The following is a 14,757-nucleotide window of genomic DNA, read 5'->3' on the forward strand; positions in this document are numbered from 1 at the left end:
CTTTACACAAAACACATTTCTCTCAATCTTCATGCACTGAATTTCAGTGCTTCTTTCAAAATTTAAGGTTCAATTTCGCAAGCAGTAATCTTAGGACGGGTCAGCTGTGACCACCTGCTTGCTGCATTGCACATTGTTTTCCAACATAAGAGCATAAGAACATAAGAAAAAGGAGCAGGAGTAGGCCATATAGCTCCTCGAGCCTGCCCCGCCATTCAATGAGATCTAATAGTGGTTGAGGTCCACTTACCCGCCTCCTCCCCATAACTCTCAATTCCCTTATCGATCAGAAATCTATCTACCCGTGACTTAAACATATTCAATGAGGTAGCCTCCACCACTTCAATGGGCAGAGAATTCCAGAGATTCACTGCTCTCTGAGAGAAGAAGTTCCTCCTCAACTCTACTCAACCCCTCCTCATAAGCTAACGCCCTCATCTCCGGTATCAGCCTGGTGAACCTTCTCCGTACTCCCTCCAAGGCCAATATATCCTTTCGCAAATAAGGGGACCAAAATTGCACACAGTACCCTAGTTGCAGCCTCACCAGTACCTTGTACATTTGCAGCAAGTCCTCTCTGCTTTTATATTCTATCCTCCTTGCGATTAAAGCCAACATTCCATTTGCCTTCTTGATCACCTGCTGCACTGAGTTTTTGCGATTCATGCACAAGGACCCCCAGGTCCCTCTGCGCAGTAGCAGGCTGTAATTTTTCACCGTTTAAATAATAATCCATTTTACTATTGTTCCTTCTAAAGTGGATAACCTCACACTTGCCAACGTTATCCACCATCTGCCAGATCCTCGCCCACTCACTCAGCCTATCCAAATCTCTCTGCAGACTTTCCGCGTCTTCCACACACTTCGCATTCCCACTCATCTTCATGTCATCAGCAAACCTTATTACCCTACACTCAGGCCCCTCCTCCAGGTCGTCTATGAATGTGGTAAACAGTTGAGGCCCCAGAGCCGATCCCTGCGGTACGCCACTCGTCACCAACTGCCAACCAGAAAGCCAGATTCAACTGTCTTACTTTCGTAATTATCTGCAAGGATACCAGTGACTTTAACATTGCAACTCAGTCCTTCAGTGGAAGCACAAAGCTGTCAGAATTGAAGCCTTTGAAGTTTGGGTCTTTCAGGAGGAAATATTCAGATTAATGCCACTGGGTAGAAGCTCACGGTGTGCAAATTGCCTTTCTTAAATCTCCAGGATCAAGATGTGCTGGTCCCTCTTTGCAGAGAAGTCATTGCAGATGTATCATGTTAATGTCTTGGAATCAAGGAATGGCATGGGAATGAAAATGTGAAATGTTGAATTGGGAAGATGGTTGGATGATGGGTTGTTTTAGAAGGAGTCGTGTTTGAGTGGCAGCTGTGTTGCTTGTCTTTGGTGAAGTTGGAGATGCAAAAAGGACTGAGAAAAGCATGTTTCCTAACAGATTGTAAAATGGTGTTGGTGTGCAAAAGCTGAGTGAGTGCAGATTGTTTGTGGTGCAGGAATGGAGAGTGTTTGGCACTGCCTGTTCAATCAGTTGGGATGAATGAATGGTTGTGCTTTGTTTTTACACAAAGGAAATGTGTGTTCTCCTGTTCAGTTAGAATACACAATATGTAGGACACCGTGGAAAGGCTGAGTGGGAGCAAGTTGTCAGGATGGCCGAGTGGTCTATGGCGCCAGACTCAAGGAGTATGATTCCTTGTCTTGTGTTAAGGCTGGTGAATTCTGGTCCCTTTCTAGGGGCGTGGGTTCAAATCCCACTCCTGACATTTCCATTTTACATGACAAATGTCACCCCCGGAAACACAATGTCTGCAAGACTCAAATGCAATTTGCACCTGCCTTCTTTTACTGCTTCAATGCTATTTACAATTCAAAACAAACGCAAAGTACATCTCCATAATATCTCCACAATCTCCAGTAAGTTACTGGAAAGGGTTCTGAGGGATAGGATTTCTGACCATTTGGAAAGGTGCAGCTTAATCTGGGATCGTCAGCACGGTTTTGTGAGGGGTATGTGTTGCCTCACAAATTTGATTGAATTAACATAAGAACATAAGAAATAGGAGCAGGAGTAGGCCATTTAGCCCTTCGAGCCTGCCCCGCCATTCAATAAGATCATGGCTGATCTATCGTGTCTCAGTTCCACATTCCCGCCCTCTCCTCATAACTTTAATTCCCTTGTCTATCAAAAACCTATCAACCCGCATCTTAAATATATTCAGCAAGGCAGCCTCCACCACTTCAACAGGCAGAGAATTCCAGAGATTCACCACCCTTTGAGTGAAGAAGTTCCTCCTCAACTCCGTTCTAAACCGCCCCCCCTTTATCTTGAGGCTGTGCCCTCTCATCCTACTGTCCTTTCTGAGCGGGAAGAGCCTCTCCACCTCTATCCTATCCATCCCATTCATCATCTTATATGTCTCAATGAGATCTCCCCTCATTCTTCTAAACTCTAACGAATACAAGCCTAGTTTATTCAGCATCTCCCCATAGTTCAAACCCCTCAACTCCGGTATCAGCCTAGTAAACATCCTCTGCACTCCCTCCAAGGCCAAAATATCCTTGCGTAAGTGCGGTGACCAAAACTGCACACAGCACTCCATCTGCGGCCTCACCAGTGCCCTGTACAGTTGCAGCAAGACCTTCCTACTTTTATATTCAATACTTTGAGGAGATAACTAATGTGTCGATGAAGGTAGAGCAGTTGATTACGTGTACATGGATTTTAGTAAGGCATTTGAAAAGGTTCCCCATGGCATACTTTCATTGATGATGAAGCTAAGGAGGTGTGGGATAGAAGGAAATTTGGCCGATTGGATATGTAACTGGCTGTCTCAAAGATGATAGAGAGTCGTGGTGGATGGAAAATTTTCCGACTGGAGGCCAGTTACCAGCGATGTACCACAGGGGTCAGTGCTGAGTCCTCTGCTATTTGTGATATTTATCAATGACTTGAAAGAGGAGGCTGAAGGGTGGGTTAGTATATTTGCTGATGACACCAAGATTGGTGGAGTAGTGGATGAGGTGGAGGGCCCTTGCAGGCTGCAAAGAGACATTGACAGGATGCAGTGCTGGGCTGAAAAGTGGCAGATGGAGTTTAACCCTGATAAGTGCAAGGTGATTCATTTTGCTAAGACAAACTTGAATGTAGATTACAGGGTCAATGGCAGGGTTCTGAGGAATGTGGAGGAACAGAGAGATCTTAGGATTCATGCCCACAGATCTCTGAAGGTTGCCACTCAAGTGGATAGAGCTGTGAAGAAGGCTTATAGTGTGTTAGTTTTTATTAACAGGGGGTTTGAGTTTAAGAGCTGTGGGGTTATGCTGCAACTGTACAGGACCTTGGTGAGACCACATTTGGAATATTGTGTGCAGTTCTGGTCACCTCACTATAAGAAGGCTGTGGAAGCATTGGAGACAGTGCAGAGGAGATTTACCAGGATGCTGCCTGGTTTGGAGGGTAGGTCTTATGAGGAAAGGTTGAGGGAGCTGGGGCTTTTCTCTTTAGGGCGGATGACGATGAGAGATGACTTAGAACATAGAACATTACAGCACAAACAGGCCCTTCGGCCCACAAGTTGCGCCAATCATATCCATACCTACCAGGCCATAGAACAATCTATCGCTCCCAATCCCATTGAATCCCATGTACTCATCCAGAAGTTTTTTAAAAGACCCAGTGAGTTCGCCTCTACCACCACCGACGGCAGCCTCGTAGTTTGGTAGTTCTTTGGTAGTTCTACCAAAATGTATCACTTCGCATTTATCTGGATTAAATTCCATCTGCCATTTCTCCGCCCAATTTTCCAGCCTATCTATACCCTGCTGTATTCTCTGACAACGTTCATCCATCTTTGTGCGTCGTCCGCAAACTTACTGATCACACCGGTTACATCTTCTTCCAAATCATTTATATATGTCACAAACAGCAGAGGTCCCAGTACAGAGCCCAGCGGAACACCACTAATCACAGACCTCCAACCGGAAAAAGACCCCTCCACTGCTACCCTCTGTCTTCTATGGTCAAGCCAGTTGTCCACCCATCTAGCGAGCTCAGCTTTTATCCTGTGAGATTTAACCTTTTGCACCAGCCTGCCATGAGGGACCTTGTCAAATACTTTACTAAAATCCATATAGACAACATCCAATGCCCTTCCCTCGTCAATCGTTTTTGTCACCTCCTCAAAAAACTCAGCCAAATTTGTGAGGCATGACCTCCCTCTTACAAAACCATGCTGTCTATCGCTAATGAGATTATTCAGTTCTAAATGCGCATATATCCTAACTCTAAGAATCTTCTCCAACAATTTCCCTACGACGGATGTCAAGGTCACCGGCCTATAATTACCTGGGTTATACTTAATGGAGGTTTATAAGAATGACGAGGGGGATAGATAGAGTGAACATGCAGAGACTATTTCCTCGGGTGGATATAGCTGTCACTAGGGGGCATAACTATAAGTTTGATGGTGGGAGAAAGTGGAGGGATGTCCGAGGTAGATTCTTTCCTCAGAGAGTGGTTGGGGTGTGGAATGCACTGCCTGCTGTGATAGTTTTCTCGGACACTTTAAGAACTTTCAAGCGGTTATCAGCTGGGCACTTGGAACACACCCAAATGATAGGGAGTGGGATAGCTTGAATTTAGGTGTGGACATAGCTCAGCAGAATATCGAGGGCCGAAGGGCCTGTACTGTGCTGTATTGTTCTATGTTCTATGTTCTACAATCATATCACTCACACACAAAACTTTACACACAACACATTTGTCTCTGTCTTCCTGCACCGAATCACAGTGCATTTCACAAACTTTAAGATTCAATTACAGAAGCAGCAATCTTAGGACGGGTCAGCTGTGACCACCTGCTTGCTGCATTGCACAGTGTTTTCCACCATTATACCTTTCAATCCCATTGAGCACACTGCTGCTTCTGACAAACAGGCCAAGTGTCCGAGGAAATGTGTGTTGTCCTGTTCAGTTAGGACGCACAATATGTAGTACACAGTGGAAAGAACAGCACAGCGCAGGAAACAGGCCCTTCGGCTCTACAAGCCCACGCTGCCCAGTTTAACACTCAGTGAGTGCCTTATTCAAATCCTTCTTCTGCCTCCAACTTTTGTCTACATCTAGTGAACTCCACAATAAAGAGGGTGGAAATTTAGGGAATTATATATGCGCCAGATTAAGGGAGATCCAATTTCGGGACAATTTATTGACACCAGTCAGCCTAAAAGTACGTTTTTGGGGTGTGGGAGGAAACCGGAGCACCCAGAGAAAACCCACACAAGCATGGGAAGAATGTGCAAACTCCCACAGACATTGACCCAAGCCGGAGATCCGACCCGGGTCCCTGTATCTGCACAGCAGACAGTGATAGTCACTGAGCTCTCGTGTTGCCCGTCAGTTGGTCCAATTTAAGCGTACACTAACGACGTGAAGCACTAGGCAACTCTCGAAGCAACATCCAAGAGCAGCCCTCGCACAACCCACCGCGTGTAAGACCCCTTGTTGGCCAACAAGGCGGATCGAATCACCTGTGGATGTAAAAAGGAGACATCAATAAACATACAACAGAAGGAACAGACGTTAATGGAAGATCCCCAGTAGCTCCAACGTAACAGAGAGGTAAGCCTTAAAATTTGTTGGACGGCCGATAGGAATGTATTAATTCCCAGGAACATCCTGAGGCTCTTGATCTTCAACCAGAACATTCTTTCGTATCCCTCCATCTGCAGTCTGCTCATTTGCCTATCTAGGTAACGCTTAAACAATCCTAGCATATCTGCCTCCACCACCCTACTTGGCAGTGCATTCCAGGCTCCCACAACCATCTGTGTGAAAAACATCCCTCTAACATCTGAATTATACCTCGCCCCTCTCACCTTGAGCCCTTGACCCCTTGTGATTTTCGCATCTAACCTGTGAAAAAGCTTTCCACTGTTCACTCTATTTATACCCTTCATAATCTGACACACCTCTGTTAGGTCTCCCCTCATTCTCTGTCTCTCCAGGGAGAACAACCTCAATACACCCAATCTCTCCCCATAGCTAAGACCCTCCATACCAGGCAGCATTATGCCTCCTCTGCACTCTCTCCAAGGTCTCCACGTCCTTCCAGTAGTGCAGCGACCAGCACTGGATGCAGTACTCCAAATGCGGAATAACCAATGTTTTATACAACTGCAACATCAGACTCCAGTTTTTATACTCTATACCCCTTCCTGTAAAGGCAAGCATACCATATGCCTTCTTCACCACCTTCTCCACCTGTGCTGCCACCTTCAAGGACTTGTGAACTTGCACACCTAGGTCCCTCTGTGTTTCTATACTCATAATGGTCCTACCATTTATTGTATAACTCCCCCCTATATTATTTCTTCCAAAATGCATCACCTCGCATTTATCTGGATTAAATTCCATCTGCCATTTCTCCACCCAATTTACCACCCTATCTATATCCTGCTGTATTGTCCGACACTGTTCATCAATATCAGCAAGTCCAGCCATCTTCGTGTCATCCACAAACTTGCTGATCACACCAGTTACTCCCTCATGTTTGTTTTAGAAGGAGTCGTGTTTGAGTGGCAGCTGTATTGCTTGTCTTTGGTGAAGTTGGAGATGCAAAAGCTACTGAGAAAAGCATGTTTCCTAACAGATTGTAAAATGGTGTTGGTGTGCAAAAGCTGAGTGAGTGCAGATTGTTTGTGGTGCAGGAATGGAGAGTGTTTGGCACTGCCTGTTCAATCAGTTGGGATGAATGAATGGTTGTGCTTTGTTTTTACACAAAGGAAATGTGTGTTCTCCTGTTCAGTTAGAATACACAATATGTAGCACACAGTGGAAAGGCTGAGTGAGAGCAAGTTGTCAGGATGGCCGAGTGGTCTAAGGCGCCAGACTCAAGGAGTGTGATTCCTTACCTTGTGTTAAGGCTGGTGAATTCTGGTCCCTTTCTAGGGGCGTGGGTTCAAATCCCACTCCTGACATTTCCATTTTACATGACAAATGTCGCCCCCGGAAACACAATGTCTGCAAGACTCAAATGCAATTTGCACCTGCCTTCTTTTACTGCTTCAATGCTATTTACAATTCAAAACAAACACAGCTTACATCTCCACAATCATATCATTCACACACAAAACTTTACACAAAACACATTCTCTCAATCTTCAAGCACTGAATTTCAGTGCTTCTCTCAAACTTTAAGATTCAATCATGGAAGCAGCATCTTAGGACGGGTCAGCTGTGACCACCTGCTTGCTGCATTGCACATTGTTTTCCAACATAAGAACATAAGAAAAAGGAGCAGGAGTAGGCCATATAGCTCCTCGAGCCTGCCCCGCCATTCAATAAGATCTAATAGTGGTTGAGGTCCACTTACCCGCCTCCTTCCCATAACTCTCAATTCCCTTATCGATCAGAAATCTATCTACCCGTGACTTAAACATGTTCAATGAGGTAGCCTCCACCACTTCAATGGGCAGAGAATTCCAGAGATTCACTACTCTCTGAGAGAAGAAGTTCCTCCTCAACTCTACTCAACCCCTCCTCATAATCTAACACCCTCATCTCCGGTATCAGCCTGGTGAACCTTCTCTGTCCTCCCTCCAAGGCCAATATATCCTTTCGCAAATAAGGGGACCAAAATTGCACACAGTACCCTAGTTGCAGCCTCACCAGTACCTTGTACATTTGCAGCAAGTCCTCTCTGCTTTTATATTCTATCCTCCTTGCAATTAAAGCCAACATTCCATTTGCCTTCTTGATCACCTGCTGCACCTGCAGACTGAGTTTTTGCGATTCATGCACAAGGACCCCCAGGTCCCTCTGCACCGTAGCATGCTGTAATTTTTCACCGCTGAAATAATAGTCTATTTTACTATTATTCCTTCCAAAGTGGATAACCTCACACTTGCCAACGTTATACTCCATCTGCCAGATCCTCGCCCACTCACTCAGCCTATCCAGATCCCTCTGCAGACTTTCCGCGTCTTCCACACACTTCGCTTTCCCACTCATCTTTGTGTCATCAGCAAACCTTATTACCCTACACTCAGGCCCCTCCTCCAGGTCATCTAATGAATATGGTAAACAGTTGAGGCCCCAGCAACAATCCCTGCGGTACGCCACTCATCACCAACTGCCAACAAGAAAGCCAGATTCAACTGTCTTACTTTCGTAATTATCTGCAAGGATACCAGTGACTTTAACATTGCAACTCAGTCCTTCAGTGGAAGCACAAAGCTGTTAGAATTGAAGCCTTTGAAGTTTGGGTCTTTCAGGAGGAAATGTTCAGATTAATGCCACTGGGTAGAAGCTCACGGTGTGCAAATTGCCTTTCTTAAATCTCCAGGATCAAGATGTGCTGGTCCCTCTTTGCAGAGAAGTCATTGCAGATGTATCACGTTAATGTCTTGGAATCAAGGAATGGCATGGGAATGAGAATGTGAAATGTTGAATTGGGAAGATGGTTGGATGATGGGTTGTTTTAGAAGGAGTCGTGTTTGAGTGGCAGCTGTGTTGCTTGTCTTTGGTGAAGTTGGAGATGCAAAAAGGACTGAGAAAAGCATGTTTCCTAACAGATTGTAAAATGGTGTTGGTGTGCAAAAGCTGAGTGAGTGCAGATTGTTTGTGGTGCAGGAATGGAGAGTGTTTGGCACTGCCAGTTCAATCAGTTGGGATGAATGAATAGTTGTGCTTTGTTTTTACACAAAGGAAATGTGTGTTCTCCTGTTCAGTTAGAATACACAATATGGAGCGCACAGTGGAAAGACAAAGCTAGTGTAAGTTGTCAGGATGGCCAAGTGGTCTAAGGCGCCAGACTCAAGGCCTGTGTATTCCTTACCTTGTGTTCAGGCTGGTGAATTCTGGTCCCTTTCTAGGGGCGTGGGTTCAAATCCCACTCCTGACATTTCCATTTTACATGACAAATGTCGCCACCGGAAACACAATGTCTGCGAGACTCGAATGCAATTTGCACCTGCCTTCTTTTACTGCTTCAATGCTATTTACAATTCAAAACAAACACAGCTTACATCTCCACAATCATATCATTCACACACAAATCTTTACTCACAACACATTTGTCTCAATCTTCATGCACTGAATTTCAGTGCTTCTTTCAAACTTTAAGATTCAGTTACATAAGCAGCAATCTGAGGACTGTTGGAGTGAAATCAAAGTAAAGGACACAAATGGACTCTGGGAAGGGACATTAAGAGGGACTGACTTGTTTTAGAAGGAGTCGTGTTTGAGTGGCAGCTGTGTTGCTTGTCTTTGGTGAAGTTGGAGATGCAAAAGCTACTGAGAAAAGCATGTTTCCTAACAGATTGTAAAATGGTGTTGGTGTGCAAAAGCAGAGTGAGTGCAGATTGTTTGTGGTGCAGGAATGGAGAGTGTTTGGCACTGCCTGTTCAATCAGTTGGGATGAATGAATAGTTGTGCTTTGTTTTTACACAAAGGAAATGTGTGTTCTCCTGTTCAGTTAGAATACACAATATGTAGCACACAGTGGAAAGGCTGAGTGAGAGCAAGTTGTCAGGATGGCCGAGTGGTCTAAGGCGCCAGACTCAAGGAGTGTGATTCCTTGCCTTGTGTTAAGGCTGGTGAATTCTGGTCCCTTTCTAGGGGCGTGGGTTCAAATCCCACTCCTGACATTTCCATTTTACATGACAAATGTCGCCACCGGAAACACAATGTCTGCAAGACTCAAATGCAATTTGCACCTGCCTTCTTTTACTGCTTCAATGCTATTTACAATTCAAAAGAAACACAGCTTACATCTCCACAATCATATCATTCACACACAAAACTTTACACACAACACATTTGTCTCAATCGTCATGCACTGAATTACAGTGCATCACTCAAAATTTAAGATTCAATTAAATCTTAGGACGGGTCAGCTGTGACCACCTGCTTGCTGCATTGCACACTGTTTTCCACCATTATACCTTTCGATCCCATTGAGCACACTGCTGCTTCTGACAAACACACCAAGTGTCCAAGAATGCAACTTGGTGTGTGCACAAACACAACTGGATTCATAAGAACATAAGAAAATAAGAAATAGGAGCAGGAGTAGGCCATCTAGCCCTTCGAGCCTGCCTCGCCATTCAGTAAGATCATGGCTGATCTGAAGTGGATCAGTTCCACTTACCTGCTTTCTCCCCATAACCCTTAATTCCCTTATCGATCAGAAACCTATCTACGCGTGACTTAAACATATTCAACGAGGTAGCCTCCACCACTTCAACGGACAGAGAACTCCAGAGATTCACTACCCTCTGAGAGAAGAAGTTCCTCCTCAACTCTGTTCTAAACTCATCCCTCATTTTGAGGCTGTGCCCTCCAGTTCTGGTTTCCTTTCGAAGTCGAAAGAATCTCTCTCCCATCGAGCCCCTTCATTATCTTATATGTCTCTATAAGATCAGCCCTCAGAATTCTAAATTCAAAATTCACCCCTCAGAATTCAGGACTCGAGGGCACAGCCTCAAGTTAAGGGGGGGGTGCAGTTTAGATCGGAGTTGAGGAGGAACTTCTTCACTCAAAGGGTGGTGAATCTCTGGAATTCTCTGCCCGTTGAAGTGGTGGAGGCTGCCTCGCTAAATATATTTAAGTTACGGGTGGATAGATTTCTGATAGACAAGGGAATTAAGAGTTATGGGGAGAGAGCGGGAAAGTGGAACTGATCCACTTCAGACCAGCCATGATCTTATTGAATGGCGGGGCAGGCTCGAAGGGCTTGATGGCCTACTCCTGCTCCTATTTCTTATGTTCTTATGTAAACTCCAACGAATACAGGCCCAATCTACTCAAGCTCTCCTCACAGGCTAGCCTCCTCATCTCTGGTATCATCCTGCTGAACCTTCTCTGTACTCTCTCCAAGGCCAATATATCCTTTTGCAAATAAGAGGACCAAAATGGCACACAATACTCTCGTTGCGGCCTCACCAGTGCCCTGTACAGTTGCAGCAAGACCTCCCTGCTTTTATATTCTATCCCCCTCGCCATAAAGGCCAAACATTCCATTCGCCTTCTTGATCACCTGCTGCACCTGCAGACTGGGTTTTTGTGATTCATGCACAAGGACTCCCAGGTCCCTCTGCACAGTAGCATGTTATAATTTTTCAACATTTAAATAAGAGTCCATTATACCTTTATACCCCATTCTACCTTTACATAATATACCATTATACCTTTCAATCCCACTGAGCACACTGCTGCTTCTGACAAATAAGCCAAGTGTCCAAGAATGCAACTTGGTGTGTGCACAAACACAACTGGATTCAACTGTCTTACTTTTGTAATTATCTGCAAGGATACCAGTGACTTTAACATTGCAACTCAGTCCTTCAGTGAAGGACAAAGCTGCCAGAATTCATGCCTTTGAAGTTTGGGTCTTTCAGGTGGAAACGTTCAGATTAATGCCACTGGGTAGAAGCTCACAGTGTGCAAATTGCCTTTCTTAAATCTCCAGGATCAAGATGTGCTGATCCCTCTTTGCGGAGAAGTCGTTGCAGATGTATCACGTTAATGTCTTGGAATCAAGGAATGGCATGGGAATGAGAATGTGAAATGTTGAATTGGGAAGATGGTTGGATGATGGGTTGTTTTGGAAGGAGTCGTGTTTGAGTGGCAGCTGTGTTGCTTGTCTTTGGTGAAGTTGGAGATTCAAAAGGGACTGAGAAAAACATGTTCCCTAAGATTGTAAAATGATGTTGGTGTGCAAAAGCTGAGTGAATGCAGATTGTTTGTGGTGCAGGAATGGAGAGTGTTTGGCACTGCCTGTTCAATCAGTTGGGATGAATGAATGGTTGTGCTTTGTTTTTACACAAAGGAAATGTGTGTTCTCCTGTTCAGTTAGAATACTCAATATGTAGCACACAGTGGAAAGGCTGAGTGAGAGCAAGTTGTCAGGATGGCCGAGTGGTCTAAGGCGCCAGACTCAAGGAGTGTGATTCTTTACGTTGTGTTAGGCTGGTGAATTCTGGTCCCTTTCTAGGGGCGTGGGTTCAAATCCCACTCCTGACATTTCCATTTTACATGACAAATGTCGCCACCGGAAACACAATGTCTGCAAGACTCAAATGCAATTTGCACCTGCCTTCTTTTACTGCTTCAATGCTATTTACAATTCAAAACAAACACAGCTTACATCTCCACAATCATATCATTCACACACAAAACTTTACACACAACACATTTCTCTCAATCTTCATGCACTGAATTACAGTGCTTCTCTCAAACTTTGAGATTCAGTTAGAGAAGCAGCAATCCTCGGACGGGTCAGCTGTGACCACCTGCTTGCTGCATTGCACATTGTTTTCCACGATGAGAACATAAGAAATATGAGGAGTCGGCCATCTAGACCCCCGACCCTGCCCCACCATTCAATAAGATGATGGCTGATCTGAAGTGGATCAATTCCACTTTCTCGCTTTCTCCCCATAACCTTTAATTCCCTTATCCATCAGAAATCTATCTACCTGTGACTTAAACATGTTCAGCGAGGTAGCCTCCACCACTTCAATGGGCGGAGAATTCCAGAGGTTCGCCACCCTCTGAGAAAAGAAGCTCCTCCTCAACTCTGTTCTGAACTGACCCCCCACTTATTTTGAGGCTGTGCCCTCTAGATCTTGTTTCCTTTCTAAGCGGAAAGAATCTCTCTGCCTCTACCCTATCTAGCCCCTTCATTATCTTATATGTCTCTATAAGATCACCCCTCAGCCTTCTAAACTCCAATGAGTACAGGCCCAATCTACTCAATCTCCCTCATAAGCCAACCCCTCCATCTCCAGTATCAACTTGGTGAAACTTCTCTGTACTCCCTCTGAGGCCAATGTATCCTGGCTCAAATAAGGGGACCAAAATTGCACACAGTCGTCTCGTTGTGGCCTCAGCAGTGTCTTGTACAGTTGCAGCAAGACCTCCCTGCTTTTATATTCTATCCCCCTCGCGATAAACGCCAACATTCCATTCGCCTTCTTGATCACCTGCTGCACCTGCAGACTGGGTTTTCGCAATTCATGCACAAGGACCCCCAGGTCCCTCTGCACAGTAGCATGTTGTAATTTTTCAACATTTAAATAATATTCCATTATACCTTTATACCTCATTATACCTTTACATAATATACCATTGTACCTTTCAATCCCATTGAGCACACTGCTGCTTCTGACAAACAGGCCAAGTGTCCAAGAATGCAACTTGGTGTGTGCACAAACACAACTGGATTCAACTGTCTTACTTCCGTAATTATCTGCAAGGATACCAGTGACTTTAACATTGCAAATCAGTCCTTCAGTGGAAGCACAAACCTGTCAGAATTAAAGCCTGAAGTTTGGGTCTTTCAGGTGGAAATGTTCAGATTAATGCCACTGGGTAGAAGCTCACAGTGTGCAAATTGCCTTTCTTAAATCTCCAGGATCAAGATGTGCTGCTCACTATTTGCGGAGAAGTCGTTGCAGATGTATCACGTTAATGTCTTGGAATCAAGGAATGGCATGGGAATGAGAATGTGAAATGTTGAATTGGGAAGATGGTTGGTTGACGGGTTGTTTTAGAAGGAGTCGTGTTTGAGTGGCAGCTGTGTTGCTTGTCTTTGGTGAAGGGTCCTATAAACATAAGAACATAAGAAATAGGAGGGTCCTTTATAGGACCCTTGTCAGACCCCACTTGGAGTACTGCGCGCAGTTCTGGTCACCTCACTACAGGAAGGATGTGGAAGCTGTTGAGAGGGTGCAGAGGTGATTTACAAGGATGTTGCATGGATTGGGAGGCATGCCTTGTGAAGATAGGTTGAGGGAGCTAGGTCTCTTCTCCCTGGAGAGACGAAGGTTGAGAGGCGACCTGATAGAGGTTTATAAAATGTTGAGAGGTATAGATAGTGTGGATTCTCAGAGGCTATTTCCCAGGGCTGAAATGGTCGCTACGAGAGGACACAGGTTTAAGGTGCTGGGGAGCAAGTACGGAGGAGATGTTAGGGGTAAGTTTTTCACTCAGAGGGTGGTGAGTGAGTGGAATTGGCTGCTGTCGATGGTGGTGGAGGCAAACTCACTGGGGTCTTTTAATACTCTGGATGAGTATATGGGACCTAATGGCATTGGAAGTTACAGATAGTTCTATGGCTTGGTAGGTATAGATGTGATCGGTGCAACTTGTGGGCCAAAGGGCCTGTTTGTGCTGTAGTGTTCTATGTTCTAAGTTCTATGCAAAAGGGACTGAGAAAAGCATGTTTCCTAACAGATTGTAAAATGGTGTTGGTGTGCAAGAGCTGAGTGAGTGCAGATTGTTTGTGGTGCAGGAATGGAGAGTGTTTGGCACTGCCTGTTCAATCAGTTGGGATGAATGAATAGTTGTGCTTTGTTTTTACACAAAGGAAATGTGTGTTCTCCTGTTCAGTTAGAATACACAATATGTAGCACACAGTGGAAAGACTGAGTGAGAGCAAGTTGTCAGGATGGCCGAGTGGTCTAAGGCGCCAGACTCAAGGACTGTGATTCCTTGTCTTGTGTTAAGGCTGGTGAATTCTGGTCCCTTTCTAGGGGCGTGGGTTTAAATCCCACTCCTGACATTTCCATTTTACATGACAAATGTCGCCCCCGGAAACACAGTGTCTGCAAAACTCAAATGCAATTTGCACCTGCCTTCTTTTACTGCTTCAATGCTATTTACAATTCAAAACAAACACAGCTTACATCTCCACAATCATATCATTCACACACAAAACTTTACACACAACACATTTCTCTCAATC

At 44.8% G+C, this 14,757-nt stretch overlaps 6 non-coding genes across 6 annotated transcripts; all 6 read left to right on the forward strand.

Annotated features, from left to right (window-relative positions):
* Positions 1 to 1,650: 1,650 nt before the first annotated feature.
* Positions 1,651 to 1,770, forward strand: trnal-caa (transfer RNA leucine (anticodon CAA)). The gene is made up of 2 exons: positions 1,651 to 1,688; positions 1,725 to 1,770. It is a non-coding gene; the product is annotated as a tRNA-Leu (tRNA).
* Positions 1,771 to 6,865: 5,095 nt separating this feature from the next.
* Positions 6,866 to 6,985, forward strand: trnal-caa (transfer RNA leucine (anticodon CAA)). The gene is made up of 2 exons: positions 6,866 to 6,903; positions 6,940 to 6,985. It is a non-coding gene; the product is annotated as a tRNA-Leu (tRNA).
* A 1,804-nt stretch (positions 6,986 to 8,789) lies between these two features.
* trnal-caa (transfer RNA leucine (anticodon CAA)) lies at positions 8,790 to 8,910 on the forward strand. Its single transcript has 2 exons — positions 8,790 to 8,827; positions 8,865 to 8,910. It is a non-coding gene; the product is annotated as a tRNA-Leu (tRNA).
* A 625-nt stretch (positions 8,911 to 9,535) lies between these two features.
* trnal-caa (transfer RNA leucine (anticodon CAA)) lies at positions 9,536 to 9,655 on the forward strand. Its single transcript has 2 exons — positions 9,536 to 9,573; positions 9,610 to 9,655. It is a non-coding gene; the product is annotated as a tRNA-Leu (tRNA).
* Positions 9,656 to 11,913: 2,258 nt separating this feature from the next.
* trnal-caa (transfer RNA leucine (anticodon CAA)) lies at positions 11,914 to 12,032 on the forward strand. The gene is made up of 2 exons: positions 11,914 to 11,951; positions 11,987 to 12,032. It is a non-coding gene; the product is annotated as a tRNA-Leu (tRNA).
* Positions 12,033 to 14,454: 2,422 nt separating this feature from the next.
* trnal-caa (transfer RNA leucine (anticodon CAA)) lies at positions 14,455 to 14,574 on the forward strand. Its single transcript has 2 exons — positions 14,455 to 14,492; positions 14,529 to 14,574. It is a non-coding gene; the product is annotated as a tRNA-Leu (tRNA).
* The last annotated feature ends 183 nt before the right edge of the window (positions 14,575 to 14,757 follow it).

Source organism: Carcharhinus amblyrhynchos, chromosome 20 (assembly GCF_965287045.1).
Source record: "Carcharhinus amblyrhynchos chromosome 20, sCarAmb.v2.hapA, whole genome shotgun sequence".
Taxonomy (NCBI): domain Eukaryota; kingdom Metazoa; phylum Chordata; class Chondrichthyes; order Carcharhiniformes; family Carcharhinidae; genus Carcharhinus; species Carcharhinus amblyrhynchos.